Below are 9,232 nucleotides of genomic sequence, written 5' to 3' on the forward strand. Positions count from 1 at the left end.
TGTGTGTGCATGTGTGTGCATTCGCATGCATGTGTATATGTGCGTGCGTGCGTGTGTGTGTGTGTGTGTGTGTGTGTGTGAATGTTTTCAACATGCATCAAGGGCCTGGACAATATGTTTGTTTGTTACTTTTTTTTTCTTTTTTTGAGACGGAGTCATGCTCTGTCGCCAGGCTGGAGTGCAGTGCAGTGGCACAATCTTGGCTCACTGCAACCTCTGCCTCCCAGGTTCAAGCCATTCTCCTGCCTCAGCCTCCCAAGTAGCTGGGACTACAGGCACACACCACCATGCCCAGCTAATTTTTGTATTTTTAGTAGAGATGTTGGCTAGGATGGTCTTAATCTCTTGACCTCGTGATCTGCCTGCCTCAGCCTCCCAAAGTGCTGGGATTACAGGTGTGAGCCACTGCTCCCGGCTGTATTTGTTACTTTTTTTTTTTTTTTTTGAGACGGAGTTTCGCTCTTGTTACCCAGGCTGGAGTGCAATGGCGCGATCTCGGCTTACCGCAACCTCCACCTCCTGGGTTCAGGCAATTCTCCTGCCCCAGCCTCCTGAGTAGCTGGGATTATAGGCATGCGCCACCATGCCCAGCTAATGTTTTGTATTTTTAGTAGAGACGGGGTTTCACCATGTTGACCAGGATGGTCTTGATCTCTTGACCTCATGATCCACCCGCCTCAGCCTCCCAAAGTGCTGGGATTACAGGCGTGCGCCACCGCGCCCAGCTTTGTGTTTGTTACTTTTAATCCAAATAGTAATTCAGCCTTTGAAGTCCCCTAACCAGGAGTATAATCTCCAAGATAGGTTTGAAATGTTTTTCTCAGGTCTCCATGTTCCAGAGGACCTATTACAATTGGTTTGACTATTGCTATCTCAATGTACTAGTTGTTAATATACTTTCAAAATGATAGAAATACTTTTTAGTTGACAAAATGTGTGGTGCTTAAAATATGTGGATTAGTCAGGCACAGTGGCATGTGTGTGTGATTCTACTCAGGAGGCTGAGGTGGGAGGATTCCTTGAGCACAGGCGTTTTTTGTTTATTTGTTTGTTGTTGTTTTGTAGAGATGGCATCTTGCTATGTTGCCCAGGCTGGTCTCAAACTCCCGGCCTCAAGAGATCCTCCTACCTTGGCCTCCCAAAATGCTCGGCTTATAGGAATGAACCACCATGCCTAGCCAAGCCCAGAAGTTTGAGTCCTGTCTGGGCAACATTGCAAGACCTCATCTCTAAAAAAATAAATAAACTTAGGCCAGGCATGGTGACTCACATGTGTAATCCCAGCACTTTGGGAGGCCGAGGCAGGTGGATCATGAGGTCAGGAATTCAAGACCAGCCTGGCCAAGATGGTAAAACCCCATCTCTACTAAAACTATAAAAATTAGTCAGGTGCGGTGGCAGGTGCCAATAATCCCAGCTATTTGGGAGGCTGAGCCAGGGGAATCACTTCAACCTGGGCGGCAGAGGTTGCAGTGAGCTGAGATCACGCCACTGCACTCCAGCCTGGGCGACAGAGTAAGACTCCGTCTCAAAAAATAATAATAAATAAATAAGTAAACTTAAATTTAAAAAATAAAATATGTGGATGAATTAGCAATACTGTAGAAGAATCTGTGCCCTTATATGTATAGGAGTGCATAAAATTTATGAGCCCAGGGGCCTATCTCTATCTTTTGGAGTGGTCTTAGTGGCTTAGGTTCTGATTTGGACCCGGAGATTCTGCTACCTATTCTGAATAGTAAGTGAGCTTACCTTGCCTCTAGAATATTATTGCATCTGCCTTGATTAATTATTTCATGCAAGATAGTTGGCAGTGTGCCAATGATGGAGACAAGTGGTTTTCGACCAAATAGTCCATTTTTCCCTTCTTCCTAGGTGCTTGGCTACACCACTCAGCTTACCTAACAAATAGCTGTAGTCCTGTGGCTGAGTTTCACCTGATGGCATGTGAGTAGAAGAATGTATACCTAGATTTTTGGGCTTACACCTTAAGAACATGAATTTGCTTCTTCTGAGTTCTTGTTCCCTTCTTGCCACTTGGTTGGCTAAAACCTTGCTATGCAGACAGCAAAAGACCCAGAGAGTGGTGCAGAATCATGTTGGAAGGAACCTGAGCCCCGGAGTGGCTCATGAAGCAGATCACCCACCACGTTGGAACATTCACCTCGGGCTGTTGCTTTAAACAACTGTGTTATTATTATAACAGCTTTTCCTCATCTCAGCTGTTAAAGTGCCTAAAGGACTGAGCTGAGCTTGTAAGAACAGGATGCCTGCTTGCTAATAATGACAAAAGTAGCAGAATTCCATCTAGCGCTGGATACCAGGGTAACATGCCAACATTTCGTGGGTTTGGGGGGACAACACCACAAAGCCCTACCCTACCTCTTACATTTAGAGGCCTTCAACATCTCCCAATAAGAATCTAACAGGTGTTTTAAAATACAGGCTTTGTTCCCAGCTAACATTATACACTACAGTGAAAATGGAAAGCCTTTCTTCTAAGATCAGAACAAGACAAAGATGTCCATTCTTGCCACCTCTACTCAACATAGTATTGGAAATCCTCGCTATGGCAGTTAGACAAAAGGAAGAAATAAAAGACATCCCCCAAATAAGAAAGTAAGAAGTTAAGTTACACCTGTTTGCAAATAACATGTCCTTATATATAGAAAACCCCAGAGACTCCACCAAAAAACTGTTAGGATAAACAAATATAGTAAAGTTGTAGGATCCAAAATCAACACACAGAAATCAGTGCACTGAAAACTATAAAAAATTCATTTAGAAGAAGACACAGATACATGGAAGGATATCTCATGCTCTGGACTGGAAGGATCAAAGTTGTTAAAATGCCCATATTGCCCAGTGATCTACACAATGGAATACTATTCATCTACGTCTGGGTGCCTGAGACCCCAGAATTATCTGCTCAAATCACCTATTTACAGGCCTCTTTCCTGATTAATTCCTCCCAAGGGCAGACTGCACAGCTGGAGTACACAACCCTAGTGGCTAGGGATGCCCAGGCGACACATATGTTATGAAGTGGGCGTGGTTAGAACTTAGCTATGCAGCATTAGGTGTCCACATATGTCCACAAGGCCCTTTGCAGCGTAGGATGTGGCATAGGTAGAAGTACAAGGGGAACTGTCTACAGACCAGGCATGGGCAGCCAGGGAGCCAGCTATCGCCATCATCTGGAGACCCCAAGGAGTCTGAGAATTCTAAACATGAACCTGCCCTTCCACGTCATTCTAAAAATATGTTTGTCAGGAATTGAGGGTAGAACATATTTTATTTAACAGTTTGTTATAAATATTTTGACCTGGCTGAGCACGGTGACTCACACCTGTAATCCCAGCACTTTGGGAGGCCGAGGCAGGCAAGTCACTTGAGGTTGGGAGTTCAAGACCAGCCTGGCCAACATGGTGAAAGCCTGGCTCTACTAAAAATACAAAAAAAAAAAAAAATTAGCTGGGCATGGTGGTGGGCACCTGTAATCCCAGTTACTCAGGAAGCTGAGGCAGGAGAACCACTTGAACATGGGAGGCAGAGGTTGTAGTGAGCTGAGATCGTGCCACTGTGCTTCAGCCTGGGTGACAAAACAAGACTCTGTCTCAAAATAAATAAATATTCAGACCAATGTTATGTTGACTTCTAGGTCTCTTGCCCCAGACCCAGAGGTGTTGAGGGAAACAGGCTCTCTGAGGAAAGATGACATTGGTGAGCCATGGTTTATAGCATTTGCCAATTTATGTGATATAAATACTCATCGATGATTTCGCACTATCCACATGATGCCACTGAAAACGTGGAATTGACCCAGTTGGCTCTCCTGAGCCAGTATGAACAGGACAAAACTCATAAATATTAGGGACTAGTGTCCTAGTCTGTTCTTGCAGCTAACAAAACACCTGAGACTGGGTAATTTATAACAACATGCATTCACTACTCACAGCTCTGGAAACTGGGAAGTCCAAGAGCAAAGCACCAGCAGATTCCGTGTGTCGTGAAGGCTCAGTCTGAGCTTCCAAGATGGAGCCTTGAATACTGTGTCTTCACGTGGTGGAAGGTGGAAGAGCAAAAGGGGCAAATACTGTGTGAAGCCTTTTTTATAAGGTTTAAATCCCATTCACGAGAACAGAGCCCTCATGACTTAATCACTTCCTGAAGGACACACCTCTTGATATTCTATATTGGCGATTAAGTTTCAACATATTATTTTGGGGCGCACATTCAGACCACAGCCACTGGACTGGCACTACGTTCTACCCTCTTGCTTGCTTCTCGTCTTCTTCTTCTTCTTCTTTTTTTTTTTTGAGACGGAGTTTCGCTCATTACCCAGGCTGGAGTGCAATGGCGCGATCTCGGCTCACCGCAACCTCCGCCTCCTGGGTTCAGGCAATTCTCCTGCCTCAGCCTCCTGAGTAGCTGGGATTACTGGCACGTGCCACCATGCCCAGCTAATTTTTTTGTATTTTTAGTAGAGACGGGGTTTCACCATGTTGACCAGGATGGTCTCGATCTCTTGACCTCGTGATCCACCCGCCTCGGCCTCCCAAAGTGCTGGGATTACAGGCTTGAGCCACCGCCCGGCCTGCTTCTCTTCTTCTTAACCAACTTTTTGTCTTCCCTTCTTTTCCACCTCTTTTCCCTTTTAGGAACAACATGGCTTCTTCTCCAGAATGATGCACAGTAATTCTGTAACTACCTGTCGCTTGAGTCTGACCTTGGTCTTACCCTTTACTCTCACTGGCTTTTGAAGGGACTTCTTTTTAGGATTCCGGAAATATTTTCATTGATACATAATAATTATATAAATTATAGAAATGAGTGATATTTTGATACATGCATACAATGTATAATGATCAAATCAGGGTATTAGGATATTCATCACTTAAAACATTTATCAGTTCTTTGTGTTGGGAAGATATCAAATGTTCTAGCTATTTTGAAATATATGATAAATTATTGTTAACTGTAGTAACTTTACTCTGCTGTCAAATAAGAGAACTTATTCCTTCTGTCGAGCTGTATCTTTGAACCCATTAACCAACTTCTCTTCATCCCCCTGCCCGCTACCCTCCTCAGCCTTCAGTAACTGTCATTCTACTCTCTGCCTTCATGACATCACCTTTTTTATTCCCGCATATGGATAAGAACATGTGATATTTGTCTTTGTGTGTTTGGCTTATTTTATTTAACATAATGACCTTCAGTTCCATTCATTTTGCTGTAGATGATGGGATTTCTATTTTTTTCAATGACCAAATAGTATTTCATTGTGTGTGTGTGTGTGTGTGTGTATGTGTGTATACATACATATATTTACGTCCTTGGTGCCTTTGTCAAAATCAGTTTGCTGTAAGTACGTAGATGTATTTCTGGGTTCTCTATTCTGATCCATTGTTCTATGTGTTTATGTGTATACCAGTAGCATGTTGTTTTGGCTGCCATAGCTTTGTAGTATATTTTGAAGTTAGGCAGTGTGATGCCTCCAGCATGATTTTTGTTCAGTATTGCTTTGGCTATTCAGTCTTCTATGGTTCCATATCAATTTTAGGGTTTTTTTTTTTTTTTCTATTTCTGAAAAGAACGTCGTGGTATTTTGTTAGGAATTGTATTGAATCTGTAGATTGCTTTGGTAGTATGGTCATTTTAACAATATTAATTTTTCTGATCCATGAGCACAGTATATTGTTCTGTTTCTGTGTCCTCTTCAATTTCTTTCTTCAGTATTTTATAGTTATCCTTGTAACTATAGAAAGACTTATCCTAAGTCTTTCACCTCCTTAGTTAACTTTATTCCTAGGTATGTTATTTATTTATTTCTTTAGCTATTATAAATGGGATTGCTTTTTTTTTTTTAGTTTAAAATACATTTTATTTTTAGACAACCTGACATAGTTTTCTTAAAAATAGTGCCTCCACTCCAAGTAAATCATAGTCAAAGTAAATGAAGAGCTCAAGATTATATCAGTCCCATCCATCTTAAGTACTGGTGTTGTGTGGATGACAGGCAACAGTGAGTTATGATGACAGGTGATAGATCCATTATAATTGCAAATTTGTTAATACTTTCCATTTCTTTTTTTTTTTTTAAGATGGGGTTTCACCATGATGGCCAGGCTGGTCTTGAACTCCTGACCTCAGGTGATCCACCCACCTCGGCCTCCCAAAGTGCTAGGATTACAGGCGTGAGCCACCGCGCCTGGCGACACTTTCCATTTCTAAATCATCCTTAAAGAAAATCATATATGGAGCCACACCACCCTTATGGTAGTTCAGTAGGGCAACCATGCCATCCAGATTCATGTTTTCACCTATAAAGGACTGGAGTTTTTGAAATTAGCAAGGGTGTGCTTGATCGGTTCTGCAGCCTCTGTCACTGAAGGTTTTACTCTTTCTGGTCTCTATTTTCGAAATTTGCCTTTGATTGATTTCCTGTAACCTTTGATGTACTTTTTGTAGGCTTCTTTTGTGAAGCTGGTTTCCTGTAAGTGAGGTTCCTGACAATATCAACACCAGTAATTACCGTGCTTTAGGTACCTTTGCCCTACGGGCCTCAGCAGAGGCATTTCCACCAATGAGCAAGTCATCAATGTTACCCTGTTACCCTGTGTCCTACTTACCATCTTTCCTTCCACCACCAGGCATAGCCTGTCTCCAATCTCCCAAATCTTGTAAATGTTGGAGAACATACTGTAGCTGATGACTTCTGGGTAGATAGTCATGATAGCAGCTAAAGGGAGACCATGGTGGCGTTAACTTAGCAGGAGCCTGGAGCTCAGAGGAAGTGCAGGGTAGCCAGAGTGGCCCTGGGTGGGGAAGTGGGCAGAAATGGGGGCTTGCTTTCTTGATTTCTTTTTAGTTAGTTAATTAATGATATCTAGAAACACTATTGATTTCTGTATATTGGCTTGTATCCTTCAACTTTGCTGGATTTAAGTATCATTTCTAAGAGTTTGTTGATAGAGTCTTTAGATTTTTCTAGGTATAAGACCACGTCTTCTGTAAAGAGGGACACTTTCGCTTCTTTTTCAACTTGGATGCCTTTATTTCTTCCTCTTTTCCTAATCGATCTGGCTAGGATATCCAGCACTATGTTGAATAAGAATAGTAAACGTGAGCATCATTGTCTTACTCCATTTCTTAGAAGAAAGGCTTTCAGCTTTTCTCCAGTCGGTATGATGTTAGCTGTGGGTTTGTCATATATGGCCTTTATTATTTTGAGGTATGCTTCTTTTATGCCTAACTTGTTGAGAATTTTTATCATGAAGGATGTTGAATCTTATCAAATGCTTTTTCTGTGTTTATTGAGATGATCATATGGTTTTTGTTCTTCCTTCGATTAATGTAATGTATCACATTTATTGGTTTGCTTATGTTGAACCATTTTTTGCATTCCTGGGATAAATCCCACTTGATAGTGTTGTATTATATTTTTGATGTGTTGTTAGATTTAGTTTGCTGGTATTTTGATGAGGATTTTTACATCTATGTTTCTGAGTGATATTTTTCTCTCTTTTTTTGTTTTGTCCTTCTCTGGTTTTAGTATCAGGTAATGCTGGCCTTACAGAATGAATTAGAAAGATTTTTCTCCCTTTTAATTTTTTGGAATGGTTTTAGAAGAATTGGTGTTAGTTCTTTATAAGCTTGATAGAATTCAGCAGTGAAATGGTCCAGTTCTGGGTTTTTCTTTGTGGGGAGGCTTTTTAGTACTGATTTAATCTCATTATTTGTCTGTTCAGGTTTTCTATTTCTTCCTGGTTCAATCTTTAGAAGGTGTTGTGTTTCCTGGTATTTAATCAATTTCCTCTAGGTTTTCTGGTTTTTGAGCATAGAGTTGTTCATAGTTCTCTCTGAGGACCTTTTGTATTTCTGTGCTATCTGTTGTAATGTGTCCTTTTCCACTTCTGTTTCTTTGGATCTTATCTCTTCTTTTTCTTGGTTAATCTATCTAGCAGTTTATGTTTTGTTTATCTTTGCAAATAACCAACTTTTTGTTTCGTTGATCTTTTGTCTCTCTCATTATTTATCATTGTGGTTTGGTGGTTTTCTGTAGCGGTAACATTTGATTCCCTTCTCATTCTCATTTGTGTGTCTGCTATGCCAGTGAGTTTTATACTCTTGTGTATTTTCTTGATGGTAGACATTATCCTTTCACTTCCAGATGTAGGACTGTCTTAAACATTTCTTGTAGGACTGGTCTAGTGGTGATGAATTCCCTCAGTTTAAAGTACTTCTTTTAAACAAACTAACACTTTTCTCTAGAGAACTTCTTGGTGAATCTAAATGTCCTCCAGCTTGTTCCATTGCAAATTGGCTTATATAATTTGGTCTGAAAATAATTTATCTTAGTGAAGATGATGAACTCCAAACAAAGAAGATGTTAAGAGGCCTTTGAAACTATAAAGCTGTCCCACTGCTGTTGTCCCAAAATATCAACTCTTCGCAAATTATGTATGAGTCAACACTACTGCTTACCTGGCTTCTACTTTCTGAGTTAACAGTTAAATAAATGAGTCCAACTTGGAGAAAATCAATTTTCATTTTCTTTTGCAGTTGTCATCTGCAGCAGGACCTCACTTGAGTACTGCCTCTGAGCCTAGGTTCTAAAAGCTAGTTTCAAATTTCCTATTTAAGTTTGTCTGCTGAATATTTTGTGACTAATTCCCTACTTCTCTCATCCTGCAGGGATGCTATGTGGATACTTTAACTTCTTGGAATGATTTTTAAAGATTGGTGTTATTTTGGTAATAATAGTTGTTTTTATTTTGGTAAATATTTAACTTTTATCAGGTCTTCATTAGACTTAAACTAGTTGACTTCAATAGTCATGGAATGCTTTTAACAGTCAAGAAAATAAAAATAGGCTGAGCATGATAGCTCATGCCTGGCATCTTAGGATTTTGGGAAACCAAGGCAGGAGGTTTGTATGAGCTCAGAAATTTGAGACCAGCCTGGGCAACATGGCAAAACCCCATCTTTACTAACAATACAAAAATTAGCCAGGCATGGTGCGATGTGCCTATAGTCCCAGCTACGCAAGAGGGTGATTATTGCTTGTACTTGGGAGATCGACGCTATAGTGAGCCAAGATCATGCCACTGCACTCCAGCCTAGGTGACAGAGTGAGACCCTGTCTCAAAAAACAAAAACAAAAACAAGCCAAAAACAAGTAAATAAATAATTAAAATAAAAACAAATGTAAAACTCTAGAATAATCCTA

At 40.7% G+C, this 9,232-nt stretch overlaps 1 pseudogene; it reads right to left on the bottom strand.

Moving 5' to 3' along the window:
* Positions 1–6,215: 6,215 nt before the first annotated feature.
* LOC116524556 lies at positions 6,216–6,956 on the bottom strand (annotated as a pseudogene).
* Positions 6,957–9,232: the final 2,276 nt, after the last annotated feature.

The sequence above is a fragment of the Sapajus apella genome, unplaced genomic scaffold (assembly GCF_009761245.1).
Source record: "Sapajus apella isolate SASKATOON/1434 unplaced genomic scaffold, GSC_monkey_1.0 scaffold45, whole genome shotgun sequence".
In the NCBI taxonomy this organism is placed as follows: domain Eukaryota; kingdom Metazoa; phylum Chordata; class Mammalia; order Primates; family Cebidae; genus Sapajus; species Sapajus apella.